Source organism: Oncorhynchus masou, chromosome 20 (assembly GCF_036934945.1).
Source record: "Oncorhynchus masou masou isolate Uvic2021 chromosome 20, UVic_Omas_1.1, whole genome shotgun sequence".
Taxonomy (NCBI): Eukaryota; Metazoa; Chordata; class Actinopteri; order Salmoniformes; family Salmonidae; genus Oncorhynchus; species Oncorhynchus masou.
Genome location: NC_088231.1, coordinates 27760936 through 27783435, shown reverse-complemented (window position 1 = coordinate 27783435; position 22500 = coordinate 27760936). Strand labels below are relative to the sequence as shown.

Sequence of the window (22500 nt, the reverse complement as noted above, 5' to 3'; positions counted from 1 at the left end):
ACTGACTGTAGACCCATTCAGCCAGTATGTTAACTGACTGTAGACCCATTCAGCCAGTATGTTAACTGACTGTAGACCCATTCAGCCAGTATGTTAACTGACTATAGACCCATTCAGCCAGTATGTTAACTGACTGTAGACCCATTCAGCCAGTATGTTAACTGACTATAGACCCATTCAGCCAGTATGTTAACTGACTGTAGACCCATTCAGCCAGTATGTTAACTGACTGTAGACCCATTCAGCCAGTATGTTAACTGACTGTAGACCCATTCAGCCAGTATGTTAACTGACTGTAGACCCATTCAGCCAGTATGTTAACTGACTGTAGACCCATTCAGCCAGTATGTTAACTGACTATAGACCCATTCAGCCAGTATGTTAACTGACTGTAGACCCATTCAGCCAGTATGTTAACTGACTATAGACCCATTCAGCCAGTATGTTAACTGACTGTAGACCCATTCAGCCAGTATGTTAACTGACTGTAGACCCATTCAGCCAGTATGTTAACTGACTGTAGACCCATTCAGCCAGTATGTTAACTGACTATAGACCCATTCAGCCAGTATGTTAACTGACTATAGACCCATTCAGCCAGTATGTTAACTGACTGTAGACCCATTCAGCCAGTATGTTAACTGACTATAGACCCATTCAGCCAGTATGTTAACTGACTGTAGACCCATTCAGCCAGTATGTTAACTGACTGTAGACCCATTCAGCCAGTATGTTAACTGACTATAGACCCATTCAGCCAGTATGTTAACTGACTATAGACCCATTCAGCCAGTATGTTAACTGACTATAGACCCATTCAGCCAGTATGTTAACTGACTATAGACCCATTCAGCCAGTATGTTAACTGACTGTAGACCCATTCAGCCAGTATGTTAACTGACTATAGACCCATTCAGCCAGTATGTTAACTGACTGTAGACCCATTCAGCCAGTATGTTAACTGACTGTAGACCCATTCAGCCAGTATGTTAACTGACTGTAGACCCATTCAGCCAGTATGTTAACTGACTGTAGACCCATTCAGCCAGTATGTTAACTGACTATAGACCCATTCAGCCAGTATGTTAACTGACTGTAGACCCATTCAGCCAGTATGTTAACTGACTGTAGACCCATTCAGCCAGTATGTTAACTGACTGACTGTAGACCCATTCAGCCAGTATGTTAACTGACTGTAGACCCATTCAGCCAGTATGTTAACTGACTGTAGACCCATTCAGCCAGTATGTTAACTGACTGTAGACCCATTCAGCCAGTATGTTAACTGACTATAGACCCATTCAGCCAGTATGTTAACTGACTGTAGACCCATTCAGCCAGTATGTTAACTGACTATAGACCCATTCAGCCAGTATGTTAACTGACTGTAGACCCATTCAGCCAGTATGTTAACTGACTGTAGACCCATTCAGCCAGTATGTTAACTGACTGTAGACCCATTCAGCCAGTATGTTAACTGACTGTAGACCCATTCAGCCAGTATGTTAACTGACTATAGACCCATTCAGCCAGTATGTTAACTGACTGTAGACCCATTCAGCCAGTATGTTAACTGACTGTAGACCCATTCAGCCAGTATGTTAACTGACTGTAGACCCATTCAGCCAGTATGTTAACTGACTATAGACCCATTCAGCCAGTATGTTAACTGACTGTAGACCCATTCAGCCAGTATGTTAACTGACTGTAGACCCATTCAGCCAGTATGTTAACTGACTGTAGACCCATTCAGCCAGTATGTTAACTGACTGTAGACCCATTCAGCCAGTATGTTAACTGACTGTAGACCCATTCAGCCAGTATGTTAACTGACTGTAGACCCATTCAGCCAGTATGTTAACTGACTGTAGACCCATTCAGCCAGTATGTTAACTGACTGTAGACCCATTCAGCCAGTATGTTAACTGACTGTAGACCCATTCAGCCAGTATGTTAACTGACTGTAGACCCATTCAGCCAGTATGTTAACTGACTGTAGACCCATTCAGCCAGTATGTTAACTGACTGTAGACCCATTCAGCCAGTATGTTAACTGACTGTAGACCCATTCAGCCAGTATGTTAACTGACTGTAGACCCATTCAGCCAGTATGTTAACTGACTGTAGACCCATTCAGCCAGTATGTTAACTGACTGTAGACCCATTCAGCCAGTATGTTAACTGACTGTAGACCCATTCAGCCAGTATGTTAACTGACTGTAGACCCATTCAGCCAGTATGTTAACTGACTATAGACCCATTCAGCCAGTATGTTAACTGACTGTAGACCCATTCAGCCAGTATGTTAACTGACTGTAGACCCATTCAGCCAGTATGTTAACTGACTGTAGACCCATTCAGCCAGTATGTTAACTGACTGTAGACCCATTCAGCCAGTATGTTAACTGACTGTAGACCCATTCAGCCAGTATGTTAACTGACTGTAGACCCATTCAGCCAGTATGTTAACTGACTGTAGACCCATTCAGCCAGTATGTTAACTGACTATAGACCCATTCAGCCAGTATGTTAACTGACTGTAGACCCATTCAGCCAGTATGTTAACTGACTGTAGACCCATTCAGCCAGTATGTTAACTGACTGTAGACCCATTCAGCCAGTATGTTAACTGACTGTAGACCCATTCAGCCAGTATGTTAACTGACTGTAGACCCATTCAGCCAGTATGTTAACTGACTGTAGACCCATTCAGCCAGTATGTTAACTGACTGTAGACCCATTCAGCCAGTATGTTAACTGACTATAGACCCATTCAGCCAGTATGTTAACTGACTGTAGACCCATTCAGCCAGTATGTTAACTGACTGTAGACCCATTCAGCCAGTATGTTAACTGACTGTAGACCCATTCAGCCAGTATGTTAACTGACTGTAGACCCATTCAGCCAGTATGTTAACTGACTGTAGACCCATTCAGCCAGTATGTTAACTGACTGTAGACCCATTCAGCCAGTATGTTAACTGACTGTAGACCCATTCAGCCAGTATGTTAACTGACTGTAGACCCATTCAGCCAGTATGTTAACTGACTGTAGACCCATTCAGCCAGTATGTTAACTGACTGTAGACCCATTCAGCCAGTATGTTAACTGACTGTAGACCCATTCAGCCAGTATGTTAACTATAGACCCATTCAGCCAGTATGTTAACTGACTGTAGACCCATTCAGCCAGTATGTTAACTGACTGTAGACCCATTCAGCCAGTATGTTAACTGACTGTAGACCCATTCAGCCAGTATGTTAACTGACTATAGACCCATTCAGCCAGTATGTTAACTGACTGTAGACCCATTCAGCCAGTATGTTAACTGACTGTAGACCCATTCAGCCAGTATGTTAACTGACTGTAGACCCATTCAGCCAGTATGTTAACTGACTGTAGACCCATTCAGCCAGTATGTTAACTGACTGTAGACCCATTCAGCCAGTATGTTAACTGACTGTAGACCCATTCAGCCAGTATGTTAACTGACTATAGACCCATTCAGCCAGTATGTTAACTGACTATAGACCCATTCAGCCAGTATGTTAACTGACTATAGACCCATTCAGCCAGTATGTTAACTGACTATAGACCCATTCAGCCAGTATGTTAACTGACTGTAGACCCATTCAGCCAGTATGTTAACTGACTGTAGACCCATTCAGCCAGTATGTTAACTGACTGTAGACCCATTCAGCCAGTATGTTAACTGACTGTAGACCCATTCAGCCAGTATGTTAACTGACTATAGACCCATTCAGCCAGTATGTTAACTGACTGTAGACCCATTCAGCCAGTATGTTAACTGACTGTAGACCCATTCAGCCAGTATGTTAACTGACTGTAGACCCATTCAGCCAGTATGTTAACTGACTGTAGACCCATTCAGCCAGTATGTTAACTGACTGTAGACCCATTCAGCCAGTATGTTAACTGACTATAGACCCATTCAGCCAGTATGTTAACTGACTGTAGACCCATTCAGCCAGTATGTTAACTGACTATAGACCCATTCAGCCAGTATGTTAACTGACTATAGACCCATTCAGCCAGTATGTTAACTGACTGTAGACCCATTCAGCCAGTATGTTAACTGACTGTAGACCCATTCAGCCAGTATGTTAACTGACTGTAGACCCATTCAGCCAGTATGTTAACTGACTGTAGACCCATTCAGCCAGTATGTTAACTGACTATAGACCCATTCAGCCAGTATGTTAACTGACTGTAGACCCATTCAGCCAGTATGTTAACTGACTGTAGACCCATTCAGCCAGTATGTTAACTGACTGTAGACCCATTCAGCCAGTATGTTAACTGACTGTAGACCCATTCAGCCAGTATGTTAACTGACTGTAGACCCATTCAGCCAGTATGTTAACTGACTATAGACCCATTCAGCCAGTATGTTAACTGACTATAGACCCATTCAGCCAGTATGTTAACTGACTGTAGACCCATTCAGCCAGTATGTTAACTGACTGTAGACCCATTCAGCCAGTATGTTAACTGACTATAGACCCATTCAGCCAGTATGTTAACTGACTGTAGACCCATTCAGCCAGTATGTTAACTGACTATAGACCCATTCAGCCAGTATGTTAACTGACTGTAGACCCATTCAGCCAGTATGTTAACTGACTATAGACCCATTCAGCCAGTATGTTAACTGACTATAGACCCATTCAGCCAGTATGTTAACTGACTATAGACCCATTCAGCCAGTATGTTAACTGACTATAGACCCATTCAGCCAGTATGTTAACTGACTGTAGACCCATTCAGCCAGTATGTTAACTGACTGTAGATAAACTGGCGTTGTTTTGTTGACGTGTTGTGCGTTGTCGTGGTTACAGAAGCTGTACATCGTGTGTGACGTGGCGTTGTTCGTGATCGTGAACAAGTCGACCGCCTGTCACCTGGAGTCTCCGAAAGACCCCGTCCTGCCCACCAAGTTCTACACCCCACCTGACAAGGTACACACACACACCACACACACACACACACACACACACACACACACACGCGCATCATACACACCACACACACACACGCATCATACACACCACACACACACACGCATCATACACACACACATCACACACACACACACACACACACACACACACACACACACACCATACACACACACATCACACACCACACACACACACACATCATACACACACACGCACACACACATCATATACACACACACGCACACACACATCATATACACACACACGCACACACACATCATACACACACACACACACACCACACACACACACACCATACACCATACACACACACACACACACCATACACACACACACACACACACATCATACCTAGGATAGGATAAGTAATCCTTCTCACCACCCCCCCCCCCTTAATGATTTAGATGCACTATTGTAAAGTGGCTGTTCCACTGGATGTCAGAAGGTGAATTCACCAATTTGTAAGTCGCTCTGGATAAGAGCGTCTGCTAAATGACTTAAATGTAAATGTACATCATACACACACACACACACACACACACATCATACACACACACGCACACACACATCATACACACACACGCACACACACATCATACACACACACACACACCATACACACACACCACACGCACACACACATCATACACACACGCACACACACATCATACACACACGCACACACACATCATACGCACACACGCACATACCATACACACATCACACACACACGTCATTCACACACACGCCATACACACACGCACACACACACACACATCCCTCCAGGACCTGATCAATGATAAGGAGTATTTAATAAGTTGTCTTCTTCCAGGACCTGATCAATGATAAGGAGTATTTAATAAGTTGTCCCCCTCCAGGACCTGATCAATGATAAGGAGTATTTAATAAGCTGTCTCCTTCCAGGACCTGATCAATGATAAGGAGTATTTAATAAGCTGTCTCCTTCCAGGACCTGATCAATGATAAGGAGTATTTAATAAGCTGTCTCCTTCCAGGACCTGATCAATGATAAGGAGTATTTAATAAGCTGTCCCCCTGCAGGACCTGATCAATGATAAGGAGTATTTAATAAGCTGTCTCCTTCCAGGACCTGATCAATGATAAGGAGTATTTATTAAGTTGTCTCCTTCCAGGACATGATCAATGATAAGGAGTATTTAATAAGCTGTCTCCTTCCAGGACCTGATCAATGATAAGGAGTATTTATTAAGTTGTCTCCTTCCAGGACCTGATCAATGATAAGGAGTATTTAATAAGTTGTCTCCTTCCAGGACCTGATCAATGATAAGGAGTATTTAATAAGCTGTCTCCTTCCAGGACCTGATCAATGATAAGGAGTATTTAATAAGCTGTCTCCTTCCAGGACCTGATCAATGATAAGGAGTATTTAATAAGCTGTCTCCTTCCAGGACCTGATCAATGATAAGGAGTATTTAATAAGCTGTCTCCTTCCAGGACCTGATCAATGATAAGGAGTATTTAATAAGCTGTCTCCTTCCAGGACCTGATCAATGATAAGGAGTATTTAATAAGCTGTCTCCTTCCAGGACCTGATCAATGATAAGGAGTATTTAATAAGCTGTCTCCTTCCAGGACCTGATCAATGATAAGGAGTATTTAATAAGCTGTCTCCTTCCAGGACCTGATCAATGATAAGGAGTATTTAATAAGCTGTCTCCTTCCAGGACCTGATCAATGATAAGGAGTATTTAATAAGCTGTCTCCTTCCAGGACCTGATCAATGATAAGGAGTATTTAATAAGCTGTCTCCTTCCAGGACCTGATCAATGATAAGGAGTATTTAATAAGCTGTCTCCTGTCTCCTTCCAGGACCTGATCAATGATAAGGAGTATTTAATAAGCTGTCCCCTTCCAGGACCTGATCAATGATAAGGAGTATTTAATAAGCTGTCCCCCTCCAGGACCTGATCAATGATAAGGAGTATTTAATAAGCTGTCTCCCTTCCAGGACCTGATCAATGATAAGGAGTATTTAATAAGCTGTCTCCTTCCAGGACCTGATCAATGATAAGGAGTATTTAATAAGCTGTCTCCTTCCAGGACCTGATCAATGATAAGGAGTATTTAATAAGCTGTCTCCTTCCAGGACCTGATCAATGATAAGGAGTATTTAATAAGCTGTCTCCTTCCAGGACCTGATCAATGATAAGGAGTATTTAATAAGCTGTCCCCCTCCAGGACCTGATCAATGATAAGGAGTATTTAATAAGCTGTCCCCCTCCAGGACCTGATCAATGATAAGGAGTATTTAATAAGTTGTCTCCTTCCAGGACCTGATCAATGATAAGGAGTATTTAATAAGTTGTCTCCTTCCAGGACCTGATCAATGATAAGGAGTATATAATAAGTTGTCTCCTTCCAGGACCTGATCAATGATAAGGAGTATTTAATAAGTTGTCCCCCTCCAGGACCTGATCAATGATAAGGAGTATTTAATAAGTTGTCTCCTTCCAGGACCTGATCAATGATAAGGAGTATTTAATAAGCTGTCTCCTTCCAGGACCTGATCAATGATAAGGAGTATTTAATAAGCTGTCTCCTTCCAGGACCTGATCAATGATAAGGAGTATTTATCATCAGAGGCCAGAACGGTGCTGCTGACGGGAAAGGTAAGGAACTCACCTGTTATAGTACCTGTTATAGTACCTGTTATAGTACCTGTTATAGTACCTGTTATAGTACCTGTTATAGTACCTGTTATAATACCTGTTATAGTACCTGTTATAGTACCTGTTATAGTACCTGTTATAGTACCTGTTATAATACCTGTTATAGTACCTGTTATAATACCTGTTATAGTACCTGTTATAGTACCTGTTATAGTACCTGTTATAATACCTGTTATAGTACCTGTTATAATACCTGTTATAGTACCTGTTATAATACCTGTTATAGTACCTGTTATAGTACCTGTTATAGTACCTGTTATAATACCTGTTATAGTACCTGTTATAGTACCTGTTATAATACCTGTTATAATACCTGTTATAGTACCTGTTATAGTACCTGTTATAGTACCTGTTATAGTACCTGTTATAGTACCTGTTATAATACCTGTTATAATACCTGTATCTGTTATAATACCTGTTATAGTACCTGTTATAATACCTGTTATAATACCTGTTATAGTACCTGTTATAGTACCTGTTATAATACCTGTTATAGTACCTGTTATAGTACCTGTACCTGTTATTGTACCTGTTATAGTACCTGTTATAGTACCTGTTATAGTACCTGTTATAATACCTGTTATAGTACCTGTTATACCTGTTATAGTACCTGTTATAATACCTGTTATAGTACCTGTTATAGTACCGGTTATAGTATCTGTACCTGTTATAGTATCTGTTATAGTACCTGTTATAGTACCTGTTATAGTACCTGTTATAGTACCTGTTATAGTGCCTGTACCTGTTATAGTACCTGTACCTGTTATAGTACCTGTTATAGTACCTGTACCTGTTATAGTACCTGTTATAGTACCTGTACCTGTTATAGTACCTGTTATAGTACCTGTACCTGTTATAGTACCTGTTACAGTACCTGTTATAGTACCTGTTATAATACCTGTTATAGTACCTGTACCTGTTATAGTACCTGTTATAGTACCTGTTATAGTACCTGTTATAGTACCTGTACCTGTTATAGTACCTGTTATAGTACCTGTTATAATACCTGTTATAGTACCTGTTATAGTACCTGTTATAGTACCTGTTATAGTACCTGTACCTGTTATAGTACCTGTTATAGTACCTGTTATAGTACCTGTTATAATACCTGTTATAGTACCTGTACCTGTTATAGTATCTGTTATAGTACCTGTTATAGTACCTGTTATAGTACCTGTTATAATACCTGTTATAGTACCTGTTATAGTACCTGTTATAGTACCTGTACCTGTTATAGTACCTGTTATAGTACCTGTTATAGTACCTGTTATGTACCTGTATAGTACCTGTTATAGTACCTGTTATAGTACCTGTACCTGTTATAGTACCTGTTATAGTACCTGTATAATATCTCGATTATATATTTAATAACCTGTACCTGTTCTATATACCTGTATAATATCTGGATTAGATCTTTAATAACCTGTTCTATGTACCTGTATAATATCTAGATTAGATCTTTAATAACCTGTTCTATGTACCTGTATAATATCTAGATTAGATCTTTAATAACCTGTTCTATGTACCTGTATAATATCTAGATTATATCTTTAATAACCTGTTCTATGTACCTGTATAATATCTAGATTATATCTTAATAACCTGTACCTGTATAATATCTAGATTATATTTTAGTAATCTGTTCCTTTTCTATATACCTGTATAATATCTAGATATTATATCTTTAATAACCTGTACCTGTTCTATGTACCTGTATAATGGTCTATGCCCTCTCTCTCTCTCTTTGCCCCCTCTCTCACTCTTTGCCCCCTCTCTCTCTTTGCCCCCTCTCTCTCTCTTTGCCCCCTCTCTCTCTCTTTGCCCCCTCTCTCACTCTTTGCCCCCTCTCTCTCTTTGCCCCTCTCTCTCTCTTTGCCCCCCTCTCTCTTTGCCCCCCTGTCTCTCTCTTTGCCCCCTCTCTCACTCTTTGCCCCCCTCTCTCTCTTTGCCCCCCTCTCTCTCTTTGCCCCCTCTCTCACTCTTTGCCCCCTCTCTCTCTCTTTGCCCCCCTCTCTCTCTTTGCCCCCCCTCTCTCTTTGCCCCCCCCCTCTCTCTCTTTGCCCCCTCTCTCACTCTTTGCCCCCTCTCTCTCTTTGCCCCCCTCTCTCTCTTTGCCCCCTCTCTCACTCTTTGCCCCCTCTCTCTCTCTTTGCCCCTCTCTCTCTCTTTGCCCCCCCTCTCTCTTTGCCCCCCCTCTCTCTCTTTGCCCCCCCTCTCTCTCTTTGCCCCCTCTCTCTCTCTCTCTTTGCCCTCTCTCTCTGTCTTTGCCCCTCTCTCTCTGTCTTTGCCCCCTCTCTCTCTGTCTTTGCCCCCTCTCTCTGTCTTTGCCCCCTTTCTCTCTGTCTTTGCCCCCTTTCTCTCTGTCTTTGCCCCCTCTCTCTGTCTTTGCCCCCTTTCTCTCTCTCTTTGCCCCCTCTCTCTTTGCCCCCTCTCTCTTTGCCCCCTCTCTCTCTCTGTCTTTGCCCCCTCTCTCTCTCTCTCTCTGTCTTTGCCCTCTCTCTGTCTTTGCCCCCTCTCTCTCTCGCTCTCTCTATGCCCCCCCTCTCTCTCTCTCGCTCTCTCTATGCCCCCTTTCTCTCTCTCTCTCTCTCGCGCTCTCTCTATGCCCCCTCTCTCTGCACCCCCCTCTCTCTCCTCTCTCCCCAGCCAAAGCCATCTCCTGTCTTGTCTACAGTGAATAAGACTCTGACGGTGCCAGGTAGGAGAGTCTACAACAAGACCACTGGCTCAGACAGCAACACCAGAACCAACTCCCAGCCCAGCTCTCCTGTTACCAAGACCAGGTAACACACCTTAACATAGAGGCACCAGAACCAACTCCCAGCCCAGCTCTCCTGTTACCAAGACCAGGTAACACACCTTAACATAGAGGCACCAGAACCAACTCCAGGCCCAGCTCTCCTGTTACCAAGACCAGGTAACACACCTTAACATAGAGGCACCAGAACCAACTCCCAGCCCAGCTCTCCTGTTACCAAGACCAGGTAACACACCTTAACATAGAGGCACCAGAACCAACTCCCAGCCCAGCTCTCCTGTTACCAAGACCAGGTAACACACCTTAACATAGAGGCACCAGAACCAACTCCCAGCCCAGCTCTCCTGTTACCAAGACCAGGTAACACACCTTAACATAGAGGCACCAGAACCAACTCCCAGCCCAGCTCTCCTGTTACCAAGACCAGGTAACACACCTTAACATAGAGGCACCAGAACCAACTCCCAGCCCAGCTCTCCTGTTACCAAGACCAGGTAACACACCTTAACATAGAGGCACCAGAACCAACTCCCAGCCCAGCTCTCCTGTTACCAAGACCAGGTAACACACCTTAACATAGAGGCACCAGAACCAACTCCCAGCCCAGCTCTCCTGTTACCAAGACCAGGTAACACACCTTAACATAGAGGCACCAGAACCAACTCCCAGCCCAGCTCTCCTGTTACCAAGACCAGGTAACACACCTTAACATAGAGGCACCAGAACCAACTCCCAGCCCAGCTCTCCTGTTACCAAGACCAGGTAACACACCTTAACATAGAGGCACCAGAACCAACTCCCAGCCCAGCTCTCCTGTTACCAAGACCAGGTAACACACCTTAACATAGAGGCACCAGAACCAACTCCCAGCCCAGCTCTCCTGTTACCAAGACCAGGTAACACACCTTAACATAGAGGCACCAGAACCAACTCCCAGCCCAGCTCTCCTGTTACCAAGACCAGGTAACACACCTTAACATAGAGGCACCAGAACCAACTCCCAGCCCAGCTCTCCTGTTACCAAGACCAGGTAACACACCTTAACATAGAGGCACCAGAACCAACTCCCAGCCCAGCTCTCCTGTTACCAAGACCAGGTAACACACCTTAACATAGAGGCACCAGAACCAACTCCCAGCCCAGCTCTCCTGTTACCAAGACCAGGTAACACACCTTAACATAGAGGCACCAGAACCAACTCCCAGCCCAGCTCTCCTGTTACCAAGACCAGGTAACACACCTTAACATAGAGGCACCAGAACCAACTCCCGGCCCAGCTCTCCTGTTACCAAGACCAGGTAACACACCTTAACATAGAGGCACCAGAACCAACTCCAGGCCCAGCTCTCCTGTTACCAAGACCAGGTAACACACCTTAACATAGAGGCACCAGAACCAACTCCCGGCCCAGCTCTCCTGTTACCAAGACCAGGTAACACACCTTAACATAGAGGCACCAGAACCAACTCCCAGCCCAGCTCTCCTGTTACCAAGACCAGGTAACACACCTTAACATAGAGGCACCAGAACCAACTCCCAGCCCAGCTCTCCTGTTACCAAGACCAGGTAACACACCTTAACATAGAGGCACCAGAACCAACTCCCAGCCCAGCTCTCCTGTTACCAAGACCAGGTAACACACCTTAACATAGAGGCACCAGAACCAACTCCCAGCCCAGCTCTCCTGTTACCAAGACCAGGTAACACACCTTAACATAGAGGCACCAGAACCAACTCCCAGCCCAGCTCTCCTGTTACCAAGACCAGGTAACACACCTTAACATAGAGGCACCAGAACCAACTCCCAGCCCAGCTCTCCTGTTACCAAGACCAGGTAACACACCTTAACATAGAGGCACCAGAACCAACTCCAGGCCCAGCTCTCCTGTTACCAAGACCAGGTAACACACCTTAACATAGAGGCACCAGAACCAACTCCCGGCCCAGCTCTCCTGTTACCAAGACCAGGTAACACACCTTAACATAGAGGCACCAGAACCAACTCCCGGCCCAGCTCTCCTGTTACCAAGACCAGGTAACACACCTTAACATAGAGGCACCAGAACCAACTCCCGGCCCAGCTCTCCTGTTACCAAGACCAGGTAACACACCTTAACATAGAGGCACCAGAACCAACTCCCGGCCCAGCTCTCCTGTTACCAAGACCAGGTAACACACCTTAACATAGAGGCACCAGAACCAACTCCCAGCCCAGCTCTCCTGTTACCAAGACCAGGTAACACACCTTAACATAGAGGCACCAGAACCAACTCCCAGCCCAGCTCTCCTGTTACCAAGACCAGGTAACACACCTTAACATAGAGGCACCAGAACCAACTCCCAGCCCAGCTCTCCTGTTACCAAGACCAGGTAACACACCTTAACATAGAGGCACCAGAACCAACTCCCAGCCCAGCTCTCCTGTTACCAAGACCAGGTAACACACCTTAACATAGAGGCACCAGAACCAACTCCCAGCCCAGCTCTCCTGTTACCAAGACCAGGTAACACACCTTAACATAGAGGCACCAGAACCAACTCCAGGCCCAGCTCTCCTGTTACCAAGACCAGGTAACACACCTTAACATAGAGGCACCAGAACCAACTCCCAGCCCAGCTCTCCTGTTACCAAGACCAGGTAACACACCTTAACATAGAGGCACCAGAACCAACTCCCAGCCCAGCTCTCCTGTTACCAAGACCAGGTAACACACCTTAACATAGAGGCACCAGAACCAACTCCCAGCCCAGCTCTCCTGTTACCAAGACCAGGTAACACACCTTAACATAGAGGCACCAGAACCAACTCCCAGCCCAGCTCTCCTGTTACCAAGACCAGGTAACACACCTTAACATAGAGGCACCAGAACCAACTCCCAGCCCAGCTCTCCTGTTACCAAGACCAGGTAACACACCTTAACACAGAGGCACCAGAACCAACTCCCAGCCCAGCTCTCCTGTTACCAAGACCAGGTAACACACCTTAACACAGAGGCACCAGAACCAACTCCCGGCCCAGCTCTCCTGTTACCAAGACCAGGTAACACACCTTAACATAGAGGCACCAGAACCAACTCCCAGCCCAGCTCTCCTGTTACCAAGACCAGGTAACACACCTTAACATAGAGGCACCAGAACCAACTCCCAGCCCAGCTGGGATTTAGGAGAGGCTGCGTACTGTCTAGTTTAGGAGAGATGAAGAGGAGAGGCATGTACTGTCTGGTTTAGGAGAGATGAAGAGGAGAGATGAAGAGGAGAGATGAAGAGGAGAGGCATGTACTGTCTGGTTGAGGAGAGATGAAGAGGAGAGATGAAGAGGAGAGGCATGTACTGTCTAGTTTAGGAGAGATGAAGAGGAGAGATGAAGAGGAGAGGCATGTACTGTCTGATTGAGGAGAGATGAAGAGGAGAGATGAAGAGGAGAGATGAAGAGGAGAGGCATGTACTGTCTGGTTGAGGAGAGATGAAGAGGAGAGATGAAGAGGAGAGATGAAGAGGAGAGGCATGTACTGTCTGGTTGAGGAGAGATGAAGAGGAGAGATGAAGAGGAGAGGCATGTACTGTCTGATTGAGGAGAGATGAAGAGGAGAGGCATGTACTGTCTGATTGAGGAGAGATGAAGAGGAGAGGCCATGTACTGTGATTGAGGAGAGATGAAGAGGAGAGGCCATGTACTGTCTGGTTTAGGAGAGGCCATGTACCTCCTACGGGCTAGTCCTCCTACGGGCTAGTCCTCCTCCTCCAGCGGGCTAGTCCTCCTACGGGCTAGTCCTCCTCCTCCAGCGGGCTAGTCCTCCTACGGGCTAGTCCTCCTCCTCCAGCGGGCTAGTCCTCCTCCTCCAGCGGGCTAGTCCTCCTACGGGCTAGTCCTCTTCCTCCAGCGGGCTAGTCCTCCTACGGGCTAGTCCTCCTACGGGCTAGTCCTCTTCCTCCAGCGGGCCCCCCCCTCCTGCGGGCTAGTCCTCCTCCTCCTGCGGGCTAGTCCTCCTCCTCCTGCGGGCTAGTCCTCCTCCTCCTGCGGGCTAGACCTCCTCCTCCTCCAGCGGGCTAGACCTCTTCCTCCAGCGGGCTAGTCCTCCTACGGGCTAGTCCTCCTCCTACGGGCTAGTCCTCTTCCTCCAGCGGGCTAGTCCTCCTGCGGGCTAGTCCTCCTCCTCCTCCTGCGGGCTAGTCCTCCTCCTCCTGCAGGCTAGTCCTCCTCCTGCGGGCTAGTCCTCCTCCTCCTCCAGCGGGCTAGTCCTCTTCCTCCAGCGGGCTAGTCCTCCTACGGGCTAGTCCTCCTGCGGGCTAGTCCTCCTCCTGCGGGCTAGTCCTCCTCCTCCTCCAGCGGGCTAGTCCTCTTCCTCCAGCGGGCTAGTCCTCCTACGGGCTAGTCCTCCTACGGGCTAGTCCTCCTCCTCCTCCAGCGGGCTAGTCCTCCTACGGGCTAGTCCTCCTACGGGCTAGTCCTCTTCCTCCAGCGGGCTAGTCCTCCTCCTCCTCCTGCGGGCTAGTCCTCCTCCTCCTCCTGCGGGCTAGTCCTCCTCCTCCTCCTGCGGGCTAGTCCTCCTCCTCCTCCTGCGGGCTAGTCCTCCTCCTCCTGCGGGCTAGTCCTCCTATTCCTCCTGCGGGCTAGTCCTCCTCCTCCTCCAGCGGGCTAGTCCTCCTCCTCCTCCTGCGGGCTAGTCCTTCTCCTCCTCCTGCGGGCTAGTCCTCCTCCTCCTCCTGCGGGCTAGTCCTCCTCCTCCTCCTGCGGGCTAGTCCTCCTCCTGCGGGCTATACCTCCTCCTGCGGGCTAGACCTCCTCCTCCTGCGGGCTAGTCCTCCTCCTGCGGGCTAGTCCTCCTCCTCCAGCGGGCTAGTCCTCCTCCTCCTCCTGCGGGCTAGTCCTTCTCCTCCTCCTGCGGGCTAGTCCTTCTCCTCCACCTCCTAGAAGAAGCATGACACTAATAATAAAAATATAACATTTTTACACCTGAACACACACCATTAATATAGACATACGCCTAAACTCACACTTCCTGTTGATGTCAATCCCCTTCCTGTCCTGTAGGGATGTTGTGACGGAGTCGTCAGAGGGCGGGGCGAGAGAGAATGAAGAGAACCCTGTTATCACCAAGACGGACGACGGGAAGAAGGTGAGAGAGAAGGCCCTGTCTTTGATTCCTCCTGACCTAAACTGACCCCTCAGACCACCTAAACTGACCCCTCGGACCACCTAAACTGACCCCTCAGACCACCTAAACTGACCCCTCCGACCTCCTTCAATTCGTTTTGAGAAGGAGGCGGAGAGATTAAATGAGAACCTAACCTCATGTTAGTTCATTTAACCCTGTGAAACCTCATTAGTTCATTTAACCCTGTGAAACCTCATTAGTTCATTTAACCCTGTGAAACCTCATTAGTACATTTAACCCTGTGAAACCTCGTTAGTTCATTTAACCCTGTGAAACCTCGTTAGTTCATTTAACCCTGTGAAACCTCGTTAGTTCATTTAACCCTGTGAAACCTCATTAGTTCATTTAACCCTGTGAAACCTCGTTAGTTCATTTAACCCTGTGAAACCTCATTAGTTCATTTAACCCTGTGAAACCTCGTTAGTTCATTTAACCCTGTGAAAACTCGTTAGTTCACTTAACCCTGTGAAACCTCGTTAGTTCATTTAACCCTGTGAAACCTCATTAGTTCATTTAACCCTGTGAAACCTCATTAGTTCATTTAACCCTGTGAAACCTCATGTTAGTTCATTTAACCCTGTGAAACCTCATTAGTTCATTTAACCCTGTGAAACCTCATTAGTTCATTTAACCCTGTGAAACCTCATTAGTTCATTTAACCCCGTGAAACCTCATGTTAGTTCATTTAACCCTGTGAAACCTCATTAGTTCATTTAACCCTGTGAAACCTCATATTAGTTCATTTAACCCTGTGAAACCTCATTAGTTCATTTAACCCTGTGAAACCTCATTAGTTCATTTAACCCTGTGAAACCTCATTAGTTCATTTAACCCTGTGAAACCTCATTAGTTCATTTAACCCTGTGAAACCTCATATTAGTTCATTTAACCCTGTGAAACCTCATATTAGTTCATTTAACCCTGTGAAACCTCATTAGTTCATTTAACCCTGTGAAACCTCATTAGTTCATTTAACCCTGTGAAACCTCATTAGTTCATTTAACCCTGTGAAACCTCATTAGTTCATTTAACCCTGTGAAACCTCATTAGTTCACTTAACCCTGTGAAACCTCATATTAGTTCACTTAACCCTGTGAAACCTCATTAGTTCATTTAACCCTGTGAAACCTCATTAGTTCATTTAACCCTGTGAAACCTCATATTAGTTCATTTAACCCTGTGAAACCTCATATTAGTTCATTTAACCCTGTGAAACCTCATTAGTTCATTTAACCCTGTGAAACCTCGTTAGTTCATTTAACCCTGTGAAACCTCGTTAGTTCATTTAACCCTGTGAAACCTCATTAGTTCACTTAACCCTGTGAAACCTCATATTAGTTCACTTAACCCTGTGAAACCTCATTAGTTCATTTAACCCTGTGAAACCTCATTAGTTCATTTAACCCTGTGAAACCTCATGTTAGTTCATTTAACCCTGTGAAACCTCATGTTAGTTCATTTAACCCTGTGAAACCTCATTAGTTCATTTAACCCTGTGAAACCTCATTAGTTCATTTAACCCTGTGAAACCTCATTAGTTCATTTAACCCGGTGAAACCTCATTAGTTCATTTAACCCTGTGAAACCTCATTAGTTCATTTAACCCTGTGAAACCTCATTAGTTCATTTAACCCTGTGAAACCTCATTAGTTCACTTAACCCTGTGAAACCTCATTAGTTCATTTAACCCTGTGAAACCTCATTAGTTCATTTAACCCTGTGAAACCTCATGTTAGTTCATTTAACCCTGTGAAACCTCATTAGTTCATTTAACCCTGTGAAACCTCATATTAGTTCATTTAACCCTGTGAAACCTCATTAGTTCATTTAACCCTGTGAAACCTCATTAGTTCATTTAACCCTGTGAAACCTCATTAGTTCATTTAACCCTGTGAAACCTCATTAGTTCATTTAACCCTGTGAAACCTCATATTAGTTCATTTAACCCTGTGAAACCTCATATTAGTTCATTTAACCCTGTGAAACCTCATTAGTTCATTTAACCCTGTGAAACCTCATTAGTTCATTTAACCCTGTGAAACCTCGTTAGTTCATTTAACCCTGTGAAACCTCGTTAGTTCATTTAACCCTGTGAAACCTCATTAGTTCACTTAACCCTGTGAAACCTCATATTAGTTCACTTAACCCTGTGAAACCTCATTAGTTCATTTAACCCTGTGAAACCTCATTAGTTCATTTAACCCTGTGAAACCTCATGTTAGTTCATTTAACCCTGTGAAACCTCATGTTAGTTCATTTAACCCTGTGAAACCTCATTAGTTCATTTAACCCTGTGAAACCTCATTAGTTCATTTAACCCTGTGAAACCTCATTAGTTCATTTAACCCGGTGAAACCTCATTAGTTCATTTAACCCTGTGAAACCTCATTAGTTCATTTAACCCTGTGAAACCTCATTAGTTCATTTAACCCTGTGAAACCTCATTAGTTCACTTAACCCTGTGAAACCTCATTAGTTCATTTAACCCTGTGAAACCTCATTAGTTCATTTAACCCTGTGAAACCTCATGTTAGTTCATTTAACCCTGTGAAACCTCGTCATGTTAGTTCATTTAACCCTGTGAAACCTCATTAGTTCATTTAACCCTGTGAAACCTCATTAGTTCACTTAACCCTGTGAAACCTCATATTAGTCCACTTAACCCTGTGAAACCTCGTCATGTTAGTTCATTTAACCCTGTGAAACCTCATTAGTTCATTTAACCCTGTGAAACCTCATTAGTTCACTTAACCCTGTGAAACCTCATTAGTTCATTTAACCCTGTGAAACCTCATTAGTTCACTTAACCCTGTGAAACCTCATATTAGTTCACTTAACCCTGTGAAACCTCGTCATGTTAGTTCATTTAACCCTGTGAAACCTCATTAGTTCATTTAACCCTGTGAAACCTCATTAGTTCATTTAACCCTGTGAAACCTCATTAGTTCACTTAACCCTGTGAAACCTCATTAGTTCATTTAACCCTGTGAAACCTCATTAGTTCACTTAACCCTGTGAAACCTCATATTAGTTCACTTAACCCTGTGAAACCTCATTAGTTCATTTAACCCTGTGAAACCTCATTAGTTCATTTAACCCTGTGAAACCTCATTAGTTCATTTAACCCTGTGAAACCTCATTAGTTCACTTAACCCTGTGAAACCTCATATTAGTTCACTTAACCCTGTGAAACCTCATTAGTTCACTTAACCCTGTGAAACCTCATTAGTTCACTTAACCCTGTGAAACCTCATATTAGTTCACTTAACCCTGTGAAACCTCATTAGTTCATTTAACCCTGTGAAACCTCATTAGTTCATTTAACCCTGTGAAACCTCATGTTAGTTCATTTAACCCTGTGAAACCTCATGTTAGTTCATTTAACCCTGTGAAACCTCATTAGTTCATTTAACCCTGTGAAACCTCATTAGTTCATTTAACCCTGTGAAACCTCATTAGTTCACTTAACCCTGTGAAACCTCATTAGTTCATTTAACCCTGTGAAACCTCATTAGTTCATTTAACCCTGTGAAACCTCATGTTAGTTCATTTAACCCTGTGAAACCTCGTCATGTTAGTTCATTTAACCCTGTGAAACCTCATTAGTTCATTTAACCCTGTGAAACCTCATTAGTTCACTTAACCCTGTGAAACCTCATTAGTTCACTTAACCCTGTGAAACCTCATATTAGTCCACTTAACCCTGTGAAACCTCGTCATGTTAGTTCATTTAACCCTGTGAAACCTCATTAGTTCATTTAACCCTGTGAAACCTCATTAGTTCACTTAACCCTGTGAAACCTCATTAGTTCATTTAACCCTGTGAAACCTCATTAGTTCACTTAACCCTGTGAAACCTCATATTAGTTCACTTAACCCTGTGAAACCTCGTCATGTTAGTTCATTTAACCCTGTGAAACCTCGTTAGTTCATTTAACCCTGTGAAACCTTGTTAGTTTATTTAACCCTGTGAAACCTCATTAGTTAATTTAACCCTGTGAAACCTCATTAGTTCATTTAACCCTGTGAAACCTCGTTAGTTCATTTAACCCTGTGAAACCTCGTTAGTTCATTTAACCCTGTGAAACCTCGTTAGTTCATTTAACCCTGTGAAACCTCGTTAGTTCATTTAACCCTGTGAAACCTCGTTAGTTCATTTAACCCTGTGAAACCTCATATTTATTCCTTCTCTAATTTTGTATATTTTTAACACCACTTCCTCTCCTCTCTCTCAGGAGGACACAGTGACCTCTGACCTCACCACAGGTGCGTCAACCATCCCCAAACCTCGCCGAGGACGCCCCCCCAAGGCCACACCCTCCCCTCTGGCCAATGAGAAGGAAGGAGGGGCAGGCAAAGGCAGGAAGAGGGCGGCACCTGCCCAGGACTCCGCCCCCTCGGGGGAGCCAAACTCCATCAAGATCCCTAAAGCTGAGGATGTGACGCAGATCTTAGACCTGCAGAGGTGAGGAGAGACAGATCCTAGACCTGGTGAGGTGAGGAGAGACAGATCCTAGACCTGGTGAGGTGAGGAGAGACAGATCCTAGACCTGGTGAGGTGAGGAGAGACAGATCCTAGACCTGGTGAGGTGAGGAGAGACAGATCCTAGACCTGGTGAGGTGAGGAGAGACAGATCCTAGACCTGGTGAGGTGAGGAGAGACAGATCCTAGACCTGGTGAGGTGAGGAGAGACAGATCCTAGACCTGGTGAGGTGAGACAGATCCTAGACCTGGTGAGGAGAGACAGATCCTAGACCTGGTGAGGTGAGACAGATCCTAGACCTGGTGAGGAGAGACAGATCCTAGACCTGGTGAGGAGAGACAGATCCTAGACCTGGTGAGGAGAGACAGATCCTAGACCTGGTGAGGAGAGACAGATCCTAGACCTGGTGAGGTGAGGAGAGACAGATCCTAGACCTGGTGAGGAGAGACAGATCCTAGACCTGGTGAGGAGAGACAGATCCTAGACCTGGTGAGGAGAGACAGATCCTAGACCTGGTGAGGAGAGACAGATCCTAGACCTGGTGAGGTGAGGAGAGACAGATCCTAGACCTGGTGAGGTGAGGAGAGACAGATCCTAGACCTGGTGAGGGGAGGAGAGACAGATCCTAGACCTGGTGAGGGGAGGAGAGACAGATCCTAGACCTGGTGAGGAGAGACAGATCCTAGACCTGGTGAGGAGAGACAGATCCTAGACCTGGTGAGGGGAGACAGATCCTAGACCTGGTGAGGAGTGACAGATCCTAGACCTGGTGAGGAGAGACAGATCCTAGACCTGGTGAGGTGAGGAGAGACAGATCCTAGACCTGGTGAGGGGAGACAGATCCTAGACCTGGTGAGGTGAGGAGAGACAGATCCTAGACCTGGTGAGGTGAGGAGAGACAGATCCTAGACCTGGTGAGGAGAGGAGAGACAGATCCTAGACCTGGTGAGGAGAGGAGAGACAGATCCTAGACCTGGTGAGGTGAGGAGAGACAGATCCTAGACCTGGTGAGGTGAGGAGAGACAGATCCTAGACCTGGTGAGGGGAGACAGATCCTAGACCTGGTGAGGAGAGACAGATCCTAGACCTGGTGAGGAGAGGAGAGACAGATCCTAGACCTGCAGAGGTGAGGAGAGACAGATCCTAGACCTGGTGAGGTGAGGTGAGACAGATCCTAGACCTGGTGAGGAGAGACAGATCCTAGACTTGGTGAGGTGAGACAGATCCTAGACTTGGTGAGGTGAGACAGATCCTAGACCTGGTGAGGAGAGACAGATCCTAGACCTGGTGAGGAGAGACAGATCCTAGACCTGGTGAGGGGAGGAGAGACAGATCCTAGACCTGGTGAGGTGAGGAGAGACAGATCCTAGACCTGGTGAGGTGAGGAGAGACAGATCCTAGACCTGGTGAGGAGAGACAGATCCTAGACCTGGTGAGGTGAGGAGAGACAGATCCTAGACCTGGTGAGGAGAGGAGAGACAGATCCTAGACCTGGTGAGGAGAGACAGATCCTAGACCTGGTGAGGGGAGACAGATCCTAGACCTGGTGAGGGGAGACAGATACTAGACCTGGTGAGGGGAGACAGATCCTAGACCTGGTGAGGGGAGACAGATCCTAGACCTGGTGAGGGGAGGAGAGACAGATCCTAGACCTGGTGAGGAGAGACAGATCCTAGACCTGGTGAGGGGAGACAGATCCTAGACCTGGTGAGGGGAGACAGATCCTAGACCTGGTGAGGAGAGGAGAGACAGATCCTAGACCTGGTGAGGGGAGACAGATCCTAGACCTGGTGAGGGGAGACAGATCCTAGACCTGGTGAGGGGAGACAGATCCTAGACCTGGTGAGGAGAGGAGAGACAGATCCTAGACCTGGTGAGGTGAGGAGAGACAGATCCTAGACCTGGTGAGGTGAGGAGAGACAGATCCTAGACCTGGTGAGGAGAGACCGATCCTAGACCTGGTGAGGTGAGGAGAGACCGATCCTAGACCTGGTGAGGTGAGGAGAGACAGATCCTAGACCTGGTGAGGTGAGGAGAGACAGATCCTAGACCTGGTGAGGAGAGACAGATCCTAGACCTGGTGAGGTGAGGAGAGACAGATCCTAGACCTGGTGAGGAGAGACAGATCCTAGACCTGGTGAGGAGTGACAGATCCTAGACCTGGTGAGGAGAGACAGATCCTAGACCTGGTGAGGAGAGACAGATCCTAGACCTGGTGAGGAGAGGAGAGACAGATCCTAGACCTGGTGAGGAGAGACAGATCCTAGACCTGGTGAGGAGAGACAGATCCTAGACCTGGTGAGGAGAGACAGATCCTAGACCTGGTGAGGTGAGGAGAGACAGATCCTAGACCTGGTGAGGTGAGGGGAGACAGATCCTAGACCTGG

At 45.8% G+C, this 22500-nt stretch overlaps 1 pseudogene; it reads left to right on the top strand.

Annotated features, from left to right (window-relative positions):
* LOC135506615 (sister chromatid cohesion protein PDS5 homolog A-like) overlaps window positions 1-22500 on the top strand; it is a 77887-nt pseudogene that overhangs the window by 53084 nt on the left and 2303 nt on the right.